A 15,535-nucleotide genomic window follows, 5' to 3' on the forward strand; every position below is an offset into this window, starting at 1 on the left:
ACCTACTGGGTCATGTTACATCCACATGTTGCTGGAATGATGATGGTGATGATGATGCAACAGCTAAAAAAAGAAAACGCTGACGTCTTATCATGAAAAGCTGTACAGGGACAGTCTGAATCCTGTGTTTTCATGCCTGTTAAAGTCTGAGGTGGCCTGACAAAATGCAGAAAAAGCTGAGTGGGCAAATAAAACTTTAAATGAGCAGATGCCAGAAAGGGACAAAGAGCTATTAAAAAAGAAGACTCTTCACTGTAAAAGCTTTCTAACCAAGAGAAGTGAGCGTGGCTTTTCATGTGAAGTAAATACATTTGGAGATTTTTTTTTTTGTTTTTATTTTTTTTTTGTCTTTTTCGTTGCCAGTAGATTAGGTTAACAACAGGGCACTGGTGAAGTTAATCGACAAGCTCTCCTGTGCCGCTGCTTAGGGTTCAGGAAATGATGTTATCATCCTCTCATGGTCGATTCAAATATCAAGGAGATAACATAATTTTTACTCCAAACACGTTGATGCTGCTCTGAGTTCACACCAGTGCTGCATATGATGGTGACAGAAATCAACAGTTCACCTACAAGGAAAAAATGCTGAAGTGAGCCGAAGGAACAGCACTGCAGGTCTGGAGAGTGAACACAGCCTGTCTCTCTCTCTCTGTATCACCCCTCCTCTCTCTATCCCTCTTGTCTTTCTGTTGATCTGTCTGCGAGGAAACGAAAAACCTCTGATAATGCTCACGCACGCACGCGCGCGCGCGCGCGCACGCACGCACGCACACAACAAAACTGTGACAGAAGCCAGAGGATTAAACACAAAGATGGCCCAGTCTCAGTATTATCCCAGTATTTTGATAAGCAGACAGACAGATAGGGCTTGTTCTAAATGCTTTTTAGTGGTCCCAATATGATACCTGTATTTCTTTACTTCTTTTAAACTTCTTTTGTTTTTTGTACCATCTAAAAGAAATAAACCAAACTTCTCAATGCATCAGTGACTAATTTTGCCGTGATCCAAGCAGCCGTGCAATATTACCTCGACAATATACAACATAAAATTAACAACACTCTGATTTAAATCAGGTAAAATCTCAAAAGAGAAATGGTAAACAACATTTAGAATCTCTTCAGTGATTTGGAAGAAGCTTTCTGTACTTGACAGTAATGGTGGGAGATATGGATTAATCTTCTATCATGGTCCTGTATATGTACTTTTAGATGACGAAGTACATCAGGATATAAAACATTTTCTGTTGATTCAACTGAGAAACTGTATATAGAGAAAATAACCAGAATCTGTTCTAGTGCTTTGAGCTAAATGCTAACATCAGCATGTTAACATGCTGATATTTAGGAGGTATAATTTTTACCATGTTCCACATCTTAAATTACTGTGTTAGCATGCTAACATTTGATACTTAGTAAACACACTAAAAACAAAGTACAGCTGAGGCTGATGGGATTGTCATTCATTTTTGCAGGTATTCGGTCATAAACTAAACTGTACTGGACAAATTAAAAGTTGGCCTGATGCTACAGTAGCAGCACTAGATGAAATGTTTGAATTCATCCTAAGGGGGACATGACTTTGTGAACCAAATTTCGTGACAATCCAGGGCACAATGGACGTCTGCACAAAGCTTCGTAGCAGTCCTTCCAGCAGTTGTCCAGATATTTCAGTAAAAGAAAAAATTAGATAATAGGGATAATTACCTCATAAAGAGTATAGCAAAATGTCTACCTGTTGTCGTTACATTGCTCAACCCTGCATGAGTTTTTACACAGTGATACAGACATGATTTGGACACTACTCAAAAAAACTATAAACAGACTCTGATGTAAAAAAAAAAATCATGCCACAGACTGTATTTGACCAGTCAGCGCTCACACCCATGCGATGATCCTCACATCCCAGGATCCTGTGCTGGCATCACAGAAGACACACACACACACACACACACACACACACACACACACACACACACACACACACACACACACACACACACACACACACACACACACACACACACACTCTCTCAAAGTGGCAGATGGCTGCTCTCTCCACACTGGCAGGACTATTGGCACAGTATTGGGGAAGAGGGAGGGACTTCTGCTGCCGGTAAAAACAAAAACTAAAATCTGCAGCTCACAAAATGGTGTGTTGCCCTTTAGCCAGTCACAGTAACGACCATTTCTTTGGTCATCAATTAAACCAAGCAATCTGTTCCTCCAGCCATCTGTCTCATTCATGGATGAGAATAATACCTTCATACTCCACATTAACACACTCTGTGAGCTTTTTGGAGTCATCACAATTCACAGAGGCAACAATGGAATTGTAAAAGTACACAAATACGACCGAGAAGAGAGCCATTACTGTGACAAGATATTGTTTACAGCTGTCTGTTGTGAGAAAGTGAAGAGCTCAGCCCATGAAAGGTCAGTAAAGGGGTAATCTCCCCGGCAGCAGCAGCAGCAGCAGGCAGAGCGGCAGCAGCAGAGTTGAATAGTGAATAGTTGTGTCATAGGAGATGGGCTATATTGACAGAGGGACTGGGTGTCTGTGGCTGAATAATGGGCCAGCCTCTTCATCCAGACATAAAAAAATTGTCTCCACATCTTACCACAGACACACCAAGTCCAAAGAGAAGAAGTCCACAACCTAAACTAACCTTGAGTTTGGTGATCTAAGTCTTTTGTGAAGTTAGTGTTACTTCAGAACCTCATGTGATGTTTCAATATTTGCAGAGGTCATCTATGTTCTTAATCCTGTGTGAATTTTTATCATCTCAGTAATCTGTTAAATTAAAATTACTGGAACTACTGTTGTAGTTCCTCATCAAGTAATAAACGTTAATATTAGGGCTGGATTAAAAAAAAAAAAAAAAATTTCCAATTATTCGCAATTTTATTCAAATGATCCAAAATCAATTATTAAAACCCCAAGACTGATACTTGCATTTGTTCCGTTTCTCAGTAAACATCTACATCTGCCCTAAATGTTACGTGTAGGCAGTGGTTACTAGTTGTAAAATGGTTCAGTTAGGGCTGCATGATGTGTAATATGTTTACTTTGTGGAAATCGAGCTATTAAAAAGGTTCACAAAAAGGTTACTTTAAGTAAGAAAGTAACATAAATGATACCTGGCTATCTGAGCCGAATTGAGTCACGACAGTTTCGTAAACTACTACGTGAATAGTTACAGTCTACAAGGCTGTAAAGACTGCACACTGATCTGAGCTTTGTTTCAGTTTGTTGAAGAGATATTATCTCTGGCTACGTGGTATGAGGCCGTGGAAGTCGAGTGAACAGCGTTTGGATTATTCTTTATTCAGTGTGTCCCTGCCAGGAAGCTAACACTAGCTAACAGCTGTCTGCAGATATCAAGTTGGCATTTTGTCAACACAAACAGGGCAGATGAATTAGTGAGCAGTCTGTCAGTTTCTGTCCTCCGCTCAAAGTGATCATTAAAGTGGATGTGTTGTGCTTAAATGAAGCATCTGCTATTGACAGCCTAGATGTAGATGTATGGGACAGCATTTATTTTTTAAAATATGCATTATAATGACGGCCTTTTAAGTGGGTGCAGGTTTTTTTTTTTTTTTATTGGTCGCTCAAATGTTTTACACATGTAGGTATGAATAAAATATAGATGTGTTTTGTTTTAGTCATTTTGCATTTAGCCTATAAAGTGCACTTTATACAATTTTATATTCAAGGAAACAACAGTTTTGCTCTCTTATTTAATGTAAAAATTCCCAGAATACAATCTGAGAAACTTTTTATGCCATCCATCCTTCCATTAGCTATACCGCTTATCCTTTGAGGGTTTCGGGGGGCTGGATCCAAACCCAGCTGACACTGGGTGAGAGGTGGGGTACACCCTGGACAGGTCGCCAGTCTATCACAGGGCTGACAATTCTGTCAATTCAGGCCATTCTGGACTTTGTCAATCATCAGGAGATCAGTATAGATATCCAGCCCTACTTACTATAAACATTCTTGGGGCTGCTAAGAATCTGTGAAAACCAGAGATAATCCTTGAGAGTTGGTCAGTAAATTTGAGCAAAATCTAAACCTTGTGTGTGAAAACATCACATTAAGCACATGCACAAGGGGTTTATTACTAAATCAAATGAGGGTTGAGGTTTTACTAGCGTTGCAGCCCAACATTCTGATTTGTATCACAACACTTTGTAGTTTGTAGCCTCACACAGCTTGTACACGAATGGCACTTCATTCACTGTGGTCTGACAAGGCTCAACAGGCATTTACTCGATGCCAATCCAAGTATGTTGTTACACAGGTGATTAGAAAATCTGCCAGGCTGCCATTTGTCTTTCTGATCTTTAAACAGGAAAATAATTTGAGATTATTATGAGGCAAGTAGTTCTACTTAAACCAAAGCAGTTTAAAATTAAAATCCAATGCAAACGCAATTCACAAAACGTAGACTGGTGTTCTGAAACTGACAACTTCCAACTTGCCCTCACACCACCAGCTATGGATCACACCTGGGAACTGCCAGCACAGGAATCTACACCAGAGGCTAGCTCTCCACAGAATAAACCACAGCCTCAGGCAGAGTGACACTCAGTAGTAAGAGGGAAGCCAGCAGCAGAGCATGCTCTGACTCAGCAGCTGCCTGGATTTGTTGCCAACACATTGGAGTCTGTCCAGGTCTTTTCCAGGGTTCAATGAGAGTGTCTTTAGGTGGAGATTGTCCTGGTGTTACTAATATTATTTTGCAAATTAGACTGTGTGAGCAGACATATCCAGGAGAGAAAACATAATCCATAGCGTTTCTAGACCTGGCTTCCTAAACATGACTATTGTGTTTCATTGTATCAAAGGGTTCTCTGATGTGGGTTAGAACAGGGTGTTGGTGGGTCATGGAGGATGTGGCTGGGATTCAAAGTTGTGGTGCTGATGATTAAGTGGATCACTCAGGAGATTGAGCACAAATAACTATCTGTTTTATGCCATTGTGCATCTGTAAATAATATCTTGGCTTTCCTGCATTTGGCTGGAAGTGACAGACTCTGCGGAGGAAACACCACACCTGATTGCATTATAGCAGTCTTTGTTTCAACCTCGTCCATTATTTCTGTATATCAGTAATAATGTATTATCATGTTTATACCTAGGCTGGTTATTGTGTGACACTTTGCAGTACTGGTGCTGAAACAATACATGACTTTGAGTACTGAATGGGAAAGAATGATACTTTTTTGATACTTTACTTTGAGAAGTCCTTTATCATAATTTTAACAAATAACCATCAGCAATCATACATAGGAGTATATTCTGTGGGCAAGTCAACTTTTATAAAGCTATTGCCTTTGTCTTGTTTGTTGATTCCTTTATAGTGTCCTTCTTATGACTAAGAACATTTTGAGGATGTTTTTTTCCCCTCACAATTCTTTGGCAAAGTCATTGATACCACTTTTCTCCTCCTCCCTCTCCCTTTCAGAAATTTTCCCGTTCAGGGTACACTTCCCTGTGAAAATATGTGCCAGCTCCTAAGTACTGTTGTTTGTTCTGTCATCGGCTTTTCCAAACAGAGCCAATTTTTTTAATGATTGAGTTTCTGTGCATGAACAGAAAATTATGTTTGTGAACTAGCACACATATATACAAAACACTGACTGAGAAAAATTACCTTAGCAACAAATGTTTAACTTTTAAAAAAAAAAAAAGGCAGAACCGTGTCTGTGGGAGCAGACCATTAAGTCAGAGACTCGGAAAAATGAGTCAGCTTGAGGGTTACTGGAGAAGCACGCAGGGAAGTTGGACTGATAATGACAGTTCCTTATTTACGCTGATAAATACTGTGTCTAATTTCAGCTGCGAACTGAAGCACAAAGGAGCGTCAGTATGTTTGTTCAAGGTCTGGACTTCACAAGAACAAAGTAGACTGAGAAAAACCCCAGCCTCTCAGTCTTTATTTTGAATTACTTGAATTGATCAATGTTCCTCACATGCACTGAAAGGCTCCTCTGACGTCATGTATACATTCCAGCATAATGAGGCATGGAAACTCCCAATACAGCGTTTGTGTGATAAGGCTGGATTGTTTTAAACTGAAGCTTCTGTAGAAAAGCTACAAACCACAAAACCTGGAGGGGATGTAGCAGCTCAATCTGTTGTCTAGTAGGGTTTGATAATTAAATGGCTAACTTTTTTATTGGTTTTTGACATAATGATGCAGTACATCTAATTGACACGAAGTTTCTTGCACAGCTGATGCTAATGAAGGCACTTAAATTAAGGTAAAACTTAAGGTTAAATGTGTATTTCCCAGGCCCTCCTAGTCCAGCTTTGATGGACTAAGCTTTAATAATAGCCATGAATGATGTGAGATCAAACTGCAATGGCAAAACCCACTGACTCTAAATATTACTAAAAGCTTTTGTTAAAAAGATTTATAGTTTCTTCCACAAACCACAGAGGTCAGAGCCTTCACTCTGTACCACAGGACAGCCGAGTAATCAGATGCTACACTTACTACCTTCATTAAATCTTTAAGTGCTGCAAACAATTAGTCCCTCTCACTTTTCCAACATTACCCCTCATCACCTTTCTAATACCTCTCAGTGAGATGTGTCAAACATTGCCACCTGATCTTATGATCTATCCCCTGCAGAGCAGAGCATGCGCTGTTCATTCAGACATGTCCTGAGTAACCTCTCTGTAAGATTAGTAACAAACAGAAATGCTGCATTGAGAGCTGCTTCAGTAAAAGAAAGATAAACATTAATGCACATCTTCATGGCTGCTGTTAGAGCTCTTCAACCAAACAGGAACTAAAAAGCCACAGGAATCAAACTCAGCCAATTCACCCACCTTCGAAATGTTCCTTAAGTGTATTTGTGCTTCCACCACATCTAGAGAACCATTAAGACTACGCAAATCAGACCAACAGATAACAGTTTTAAAAACCTTTTTGGCATTACATGATGACATAAAGTTGCCACATTGTTCTTTGAAATTTGCTGTTGTGCAGGCGTAACGTTTGAATACAGTACAGTACAGTACAGAGGTGGAAGTAAATAATCAGTTAAGTTCACTGTGACTAAGATATTTTGAAAGAGATACCGGGGAGAGAGAAGACACAATACATAGGGCTACATCAAAGCACATACACTAATGGCGTCAAAAACAACCCCATCTCTTAATAGATCCAAAGTTAAAATTTTTTGTAGTTCATCGTCATTTATTTTAAAGTCTTTCCAACTTTTGTATTTATTGGAGATTGAAAAAAATGCATGATACCTGTCTGCAGTTAGTGTATTTTCATGGTTATATTTCTTCTTTAGTGCTGCAAATAAAATTATAAAATAAAACAATGGCAGCGAAGGGTAAAGGTGCTAATTATGAAACACAAGGGCCAGTGGGGAACCTGTGCTGATTGTCACTCCTCCACTCTACCCCTTGATTTCCCCTGCTGTCGACTGGATGTTAAAGGCCTAAGAGGCCAATAAAATAATTCACCCTTTTCCAAACTCACTATGACGTACTGATCATCACCAAAATAATTAATTTTTTTTTTTTAAGTTTTACAGGTCATTAGGTAATTCACTTTCATTGACTTCAATGTAGTACTTTACTTTAGGACTCAGTTAATGTGTAGTTTCCATTGCTGTCATGGAAAACAGTGTTGTCCTGATGGTCTAGTGATCTAGACAAATGCCCTCTGACAGCAAGGTCACCAATTTGAATCCAAAGGCAACTTTGGTAAGTGCATCTTCCATTTTCTCTCCATTGTCTGTTGTGAATTGTGGTCATGATAGAATTACAATATATACTGTGTGGCATGTCAGTAGTTTGCATCATAGGTTGGCAAAAAGTGTTTTTTTCTAACTGCAATACGATGTCATATGGAAGGGACAAATCTTATCTAAAATCTCTTGAAATCTCTCATGGCTTTAAAGAAGCTTGACTGACACACACACACACACACACACACACACACACACACACACACACACACACACACACACACACACACACACACACACACACACACACACACACACTCAGGCAGGTTCATCTATAAATAGGGCCTACAAAAGACATAATTCTGTGTGTCCTGCTGCAAGTTATTCAGGGTGGTTTCTTGCTTCACATCCACTAAACCTCACAGCCTGTTAGCACACACCACATGCCCTGCTTCTCTGTGGTCTTTAAATACAAGCACCTTTATTAGTTCTTTTGACTAAGTCTACTTTTGTACATCCAAGTTTTCCTTTAAGGAATGAGATTCTTTATCTCAGTGGGATTAACTTGGATCAATAAAACGTTAGAGCTGCAATAATTAATGTTTTTCGCCTTTTGTGTCAGAAGATCTCACAACTACACTTTTGAGAAAAAATATCCAGCTCTTCAGGTACTAGATGTCATTTTCTTCATTAGCTAGTTCGTCTGCTGTTTGCTACTAAACAAGTAGTATACAGTAGGTCTGTCGTAGCTTGTTTGCTTAAAACAACTCCCTAATGCTGTTGGAAATGAGAACCTTGAGACTGAACCGCACAGTAAATGTAGCCTAAAACCAAAAATATGAGGCAAAAAGAGGCTAAAAGCTACAGAGTTGGTGATAATTGCCTGGTTTCTTCTGCTAGCAAGTGACTGCTTTCACATTACATGCAGTCTTTTATTTAAAAAAAAAATGCTCAGTGCAGCTTTAAATATAGGAAAGATTGAGATTATCCATTCACTACGTGGGCCTGACGGACTACATCATGTAACATTTCACTAATCTGAGCAACATAACAGTATAGCCATAAAGCAACTTCTTATCTCCTGGCTGAAGTTTTCTATCTTTTGTTTCCTTTTTTGTCAAGCCCAACTGACATTTTATTCCAATGTCACAGAAGAATGACATCCTCTCTGCTTTTTGCTCTTTTCCCCATTTAACAGCACAGGAAGTGGGACAACGTTTTAAAGAGAAGGGGGGTAGTCTATGCTTATCACGGGAAATGAGACAGAATCCTCTTACGATAGACCTAAATAACCAGCCGTGGGGTTAGACAGGGAGTTGGTTATGGAGGTCAAAGGATAGTTATTATTAACATGACTAAGTCCAAGGGGAGAGAGAGCAGCTGGTGCCAAGAGTTCCAGCTGACAGTACCAATTCTATGGGCACAGTACACTGGCTGATGATGTACATGCGGATTGATGCCACCCACCCACATTGAAGGGCAGCAAGGAGAATTAAGTCACTCTGAGTCACTGTTATCACGTTCCTCATTTCAGGACAAAAGACACCACAAGTCAAAGGGATTAAAAAACCTTTCCTTCTTGTGGTTCTAGATCATTTATGCATACGGTTAAGTCCTTTATAACACGCAAGTCTCAAAGGACGATACAAACAGAAGGCAGACAACAAGTATGAGTAAAATCCAATTTAGTAGTAATCACAAATACAAACAGAAGAATGCTGAAAGATCATGGCTGCCTATCAAGACAAGGGAGAACTCAGAGAATCTTAAAGTCTTTATTCTTTGTCTGTTTTGTTTTTATGTAGCTTTTAAATTTAAAATCACCAAAATAAATGTATAAAATTAAATATATTACCAATATTATTACTAATATTTTTATCAGACGTAGTAAGTAGCAGTGGTAACAGTTGTAGTGGTCACAGTTGTGGCAGTGGCAGGAGCTGAAGTAGTAATACTAATAGTAGCACTAGTAGCAGCAGCAGTAGCAATACAGTAGTTTTATCTAAAACCATAGACTTTTTTTATATTATTCGTTCTATTCACTATAAATCACTTGAGGGCTGATGTGTAAAAATCTGGATGCCTGAGTCCTTTGGTTTCAGTGCAGTTTTTCCAGACAGATCTCTTATCAGTTACTCTGGGGGAAGGGATGCCATGATTTACTCATGCCCCTTAGTCTAGACAGTCAAACAGAAGAATCAGCTTGCAGGTTCTTAATGAGCCAGAATGAAGAGACACTCATACACTGGATTTATTGATTTATTCTGTATTAATTTCACCCCAATTTCTCTGAATTAACACAGTTTTTGCCTTAAGGAGATAAGCTGAATTCAAAAGTGTGATGAATAAACTGCTAAAACAGCATTAAGCTGCTCTGTGAGCATCTCACTAAAATCACACCATCATCTCTCAGCAGCATCTTTCTGCTTGTGTTTTTCCAAAGTTCCTGTTAAGTGTTTCAAATAAGCGTGCACTACATATTCACCGTCCATACTCCTACCTGGATAGTGTTAGAGGACAATAATAAAGCTCAAACTGGTTGATAACACAAACAAGTTTCTCTCGTGTGATGACCCTGAGTCATTTAACATGCTGTCTTTCAAACTCCACACACCCAGTTTGTAACACAGGCTTTCTATTACAAATTTCATTGTCATCTTGTATTTTCTTGTCTCATATAAAGTAAACTGATCTTCATGTGTACAATTGGTAGAGTACCCTTATAAGTATGGGCCAGAGTTCCAGCAAAGATGATACATACTGCAGGATGGATATACTTTATATAGTCAGCTATGACTCACTGAGAGATATAACTTTATACCTAAATCTAATATATCAAAACTAGCTAACATAACCTTTCCAAATCTTAGCAGTCACATTATTTCTGTGCATATTTTTTGCTTGATGAACTGACCCACACAATAATGAAGGAAAATGTTATTTTTCCTTCATTATTGCAGCCCACATCACTTGTTTGGCATATACAGCTTTCATAGCACCCAAAACCCAAGGATTATTGTTTACACACGTCATTTGTCTTATCTAGAGTTATACTTAATAAATTATTTGTTGAACCGATTGCTGCTCTGTGGACAAGTGAAGACTCATCCAGGATAGAACAACCATGGCTGTAAAACCAACGGCCATGGAAGAACACACAATATTGTTCATTCAAGTGACATTAGGCTGAAACACAGAGTAACAGGATGGGTTAGTAATTTGTAGGGGTGGTTAAAAAAAAAAATCAATTCACTTAAGTATAGCAAATTTTTTTTTTTTAAGAGCCATATTGATTACTGAATCGATATTTATTATTTACAATGAACAAGTGTAATAACAGCTAACAGCTAACTTATAGCTAGCCCGTTACCTTGCCCGAGACAAGACGGTTGCTTCAGAATAAAAGCACCAGCGGTTCCACTTTGATTCATTCTTTATAACAGTAAGTTATTTAACTTTATTAAACTTAATTATAACAGTTCTTTTTTTAACTGACCTCTTAAAAGGTAATGCTAATGACAGACATTTCATTAGCATGGCTTTAAGACAGAGCAAAGAGGTTTATAGCAATGATGCTGCTAAAAATAAAACTCAGAAAGGCTGACTAACATGTGATATGCATTGTTTTTTGTATTGTTGCAGCCCTTGTAACTTGCTGGCTACACAAAAAAGCAGCGAAAGTGAAAAGATTTCTCATAAATTTGAACAAAGTGACTGTCACCATGTGATTCACAAACCACAGGTCTTAAATACAAGATAAAAACATGACAGCACGATTCAAAGGCACAAAGTGTGTGTGTGTGTGTGTGTGTGTGTGTGTGTGTGTGTGTGTGTGTGTGTGTGTGTGTGTGTGTGTGTGTGAGTGCATGAACTCACTTTTAGCCAACTTCACGTGTACCTGAGGGGATGTCTAGCCTTGTTTACATAAAGCTAGTGGTTTGTATTACCATAGATGATGATTGGATTACAGTGGATGTTTGTGCTTCTGCCTTTCTGTAAACTAAGCTGAGATCCACTGCTGTCATCTGAGATAGAAAAGGCCTACACGTCAAAACGTCTCATTTACACTGTTTTGGAGTTGACTTACATATACCATAAAGAGTCTTAAAAAGATAAATAAGACTATAAACAGTCAGGATGTCAGATCAAATGGACTTTCACTTTAAATGAGTAATTTCCTGTAACAGTTGCTGCACCAATTCTTCTTGCTTCTCAGTGGCATACACTCACAGAGCTTTCCTTGCGATTTTTGAGAGTGTTGGAGCCTGACATCAACTGTCAATACAGAGGTATGTCCCACATGAGATAAAATGTCCATACAAGCTGACAGACTGAGTCAATGCCGCAACATCTCTTGTATCAGGTAATTATACATAGTGCTAAGAGCCGGGAGGGCAACCAAGAAACAAGAGGAGGCTACACAGAACAGACAGGCTGGCTACACCCTTTACCTCAAATCTAAAACTCATCACCATTAACACAGAAGAATCACCTGCCTCTGAGTGAGTGTGTTTTTTCGACTAATGCCACAAATCAAACACAGAAAATGTAGTTTGTTTCTCTAGTTGGTAAGTCCTAAAACATATCTGATATTAACAACATGTTAGGTCATGAAATCAGAGCCTGTTTTTGATACTGTTTATGGTAGGCATTTTTTCTGAAAGAGCCATTCAGTGTGTTTACATTTTGTACATTTTATCTATATAGTAGTTTCATTGTTACTGGTGGAGCATGCTATTCTTGTGCAGGTTTCAAATTAGCTACATGAGGGACTCACAGGAAACAATGCTGCATGTAATCCAGTGATACCGTTAATACTTTTATCGCAGTAATATCGGCCTCACAGTTCAGTGGTCTCGCCCCTAATGCTGTATCAGAGCTGTATTAAGTTACTGCTAATGCAAACTGAACACTTCCTACTGCTGTTTTATCACATAAAAGCATTCAACTGGCGAGACACAGGGTAGTTGTTACTGTGGAGCTGCTACAGGAAAAGCAATATATTTGTAAATGAAGTCAGCATTAACAGCGATCGTTCATCAAAAATGCTCTGATAGAGCAACGTCATTTTCAGCCTTTTTTGACAGCAAATCAGTTTTAAATATGGCAGTGAGTAATGGAACAGTAAGCTGCAGCCACATTGAGCTATTACATGAAGAGTTGCAGGCAACAGGCTGCACACCTACAACTCTTGAGCAACTTTTCCAACCCCTGTTACTGTGGCTTGCTGTTGTGTGAAAAACTACTCATACCATGTGCAGCATGAAATCAGATTACAGTTACTCATGGCATGATGGGGACTGCTTATTGACCGACTTCTACGTTGAAATACTGTCTGTTGGATTGGCTGCACTACAACATATACAGATGTGCTAATGACACACCAGTCTCTCCTCTGTTGCACTCCTCGCAAAGTAGCTGCTCAATGACTGTTACCACTGGTAACCACGGATGTTGCCAAATCAAAAAGGACAGAAAGCTTAAGGATTTCAACTTTACAGTTATGCAACAAAAACATTTAGTTAGTTAGGAAACCATTGTTGCTATGGAAAAAAAAATATATATATAAGATGAATTTTATCTGTGAAGGGGTGTAAACTCCAGTCTTCGATATAAAAGTCAGATGTGTTACACCCCATTCACCACCCCAACCTTACTTTTTGCCTTCCTACATTATGGACAAACTACTTCCTGTATTGCCATTGTAATGTTGGCACAGGCTGTAACTCATGCACTGCACAGTCATCCAATATGAACGTAATGTCTAGGGATACTGGTAACTGTTTCAACAGCTTTGTAGTGCATGTTGAACATTCTGTGTAAGTAATGTGTATAAGTGCCTTATTCATGTACTTTCATTCATGCTTCATGACTCTGCTTATACGACTGTCTCTGTAAGGGAGCTAATCAATAGAAATGCTGTCTAATGGTCTCCATCATCAATAATAGAGTGAGGCTGAGAATTTGGCTTCTCCAATATTCAGCATCTCGGAAAGCCTCTCTCTATTTATTTATATCCCTCTGTATTTATTTTACCATACTACTTGGTAACTGCAGCCACCCAACTCACACTACAATGTAAATAAAACACTAAACAAAGACTCATGCAGGTCATATGGTGCCACTATCTATGTAAGGGATAGTCTGTCGCTGGCTTATGAGCCCAGACACACACACTCAAAACACATAAACCAAAACTTAACAGTCCACTTTTTATATAATGCAGACACTCCTGGCCTAAATAAATAGACCAGTGCTGACAGATTTCTGGTAGGAAACTTATGAGCACTGAATGGAAGAGAATGGGAAAGACGACTGGACCAGAAGAAATGTTGATGATTAACTTTCTGTTGATCAGCTATTTTAAGTGCTACAAAGGTCCTACATGTGTTCATGGCAATTGTTAGATTAAAAAAAAAAAAAAATGCCCAGGGAGTGTGTCCACTCTTAACCTGCTTCAGTATTGTGATTCCATGTGTTGCTCACGTACAGTCCTGGTTGAAATTATTGGCATCCCCTAATTTTGAGTATCGAATTTTGGATATCTTCAGAAGAAAATGCAAATTAATCAATTCTGTATAATTAAAATATTTTAATTAAATTTCCATGGTTACTGAACAAAAGAAAAGCAAAAAAAAAAAACTTGTACAATTGTGAAATGATACAAACACAAAATGTACCCCAGACACAATTTTTGGCACCCTTCACTAATATTTAGTTGCAGAACCTTTGGCAAAAATGACAGCATCTAAACATTTATTGTAGCCATCTAGAAGCTTCTTGCACCTGTCTGCTGGTTGTTTCTGCCAGTTTTCCATTGGTATGTGTTCAAGCTCTTTTAAATTGAACGTATAGCAATTGAGTAATTTTGCAGGGATTTAGGTCAGGACTAATTGCTTGCCAGTTTAAAACAGTCCATCTTTTCCTTTTCAGCCAGTCTTTTGTGCTGCTGGATGTTTGCTTTGGTTTGTTGTCTTACTGAAAGACCCAAGACCTTCGCCTCAAACCTCGTTTTCTGACACTGGCTAACACACCTGGGTACCCTCCACCATGTTTTACTGAACGTTGGGTGTTCTTGTCCTAATGGGCTTCATTTCGTCACCTGTAAACAAACTGATCCACTGCATTCCCCTCTGTTTTCATCTGTCCATAGAACACTATCCCAAAAAGACTTTGGCTTATCTATGAAAGATTTTGAAAACATTAGTCTTGCCTTTTTGCACCTTTCTTTCAATAGCAGCGTCCTCCTTGGCCTTCGCCCATGGAGCCCTACTTGGTTTAGTGTGTGGTGTATGCTCAAGATCAGCCTGACGCTCTTTAGATCTCTTGCGTGGTGTTTTTTCCACAATCTGCATCAACCATCAAAGACTTCTTACATTGAGTTTTTCTTCTTAGCTCCACATCCTGGAAGTATCTTAACAGTTTTAAAACTTCTCCACAACATTACAAATTGTTGAAACAGGGATTCTAAGATCTTTGGCAATTGCCTTGGAGCCTTTGGAATTGTTATGTTTTTTTGTTAGCATTTCTGATGCTCTCAGACCTCTCTCTTGTTGTGCCACTATGAAAAAGAAAAAGGAAACAATCAGCAACTTTTTATTCAGCAACACCATCATTCATTGGTTAATTCAGGTCGTATGAACACTGAAAACTTTCTATGTTGTTTGAGGAACTAATTTAAATTCATCAAAAGGGTTTCAATAATTGTGTCAAGCATACATTTTATGTCTGTATTTTTCCTTTCACTGTAAGGTGAACTTTTGACATTTTATTAAATATTCTGATTATACAAATTGGTTGATTTGCATTTATTTCTGAA

The 15,535-nt window shown here is 38.7% G+C and overlaps 1 protein-coding gene across 1 annotated transcript in view; it reads right to left on the reverse strand.

Annotated features, from left to right (window-relative positions):
• Nucleotides 1–15,535, reverse strand: part of arrdc1b (arrestin domain containing 1b) — a 37,686-nt gene that overhangs the window by 19,481 nt on the left and 2,670 nt on the right. The gene's annotated exons all lie outside the window — the stretch shown is intronic.

This window comes from Xiphias gladius, chromosome 20, assembly GCF_016859285.1.
Source record: "Xiphias gladius isolate SHS-SW01 ecotype Sanya breed wild chromosome 20, ASM1685928v1, whole genome shotgun sequence".
Classification (NCBI taxonomy): domain Eukaryota; kingdom Metazoa; phylum Chordata; class Actinopteri; order Istiophoriformes; family Xiphiidae; genus Xiphias; species Xiphias gladius.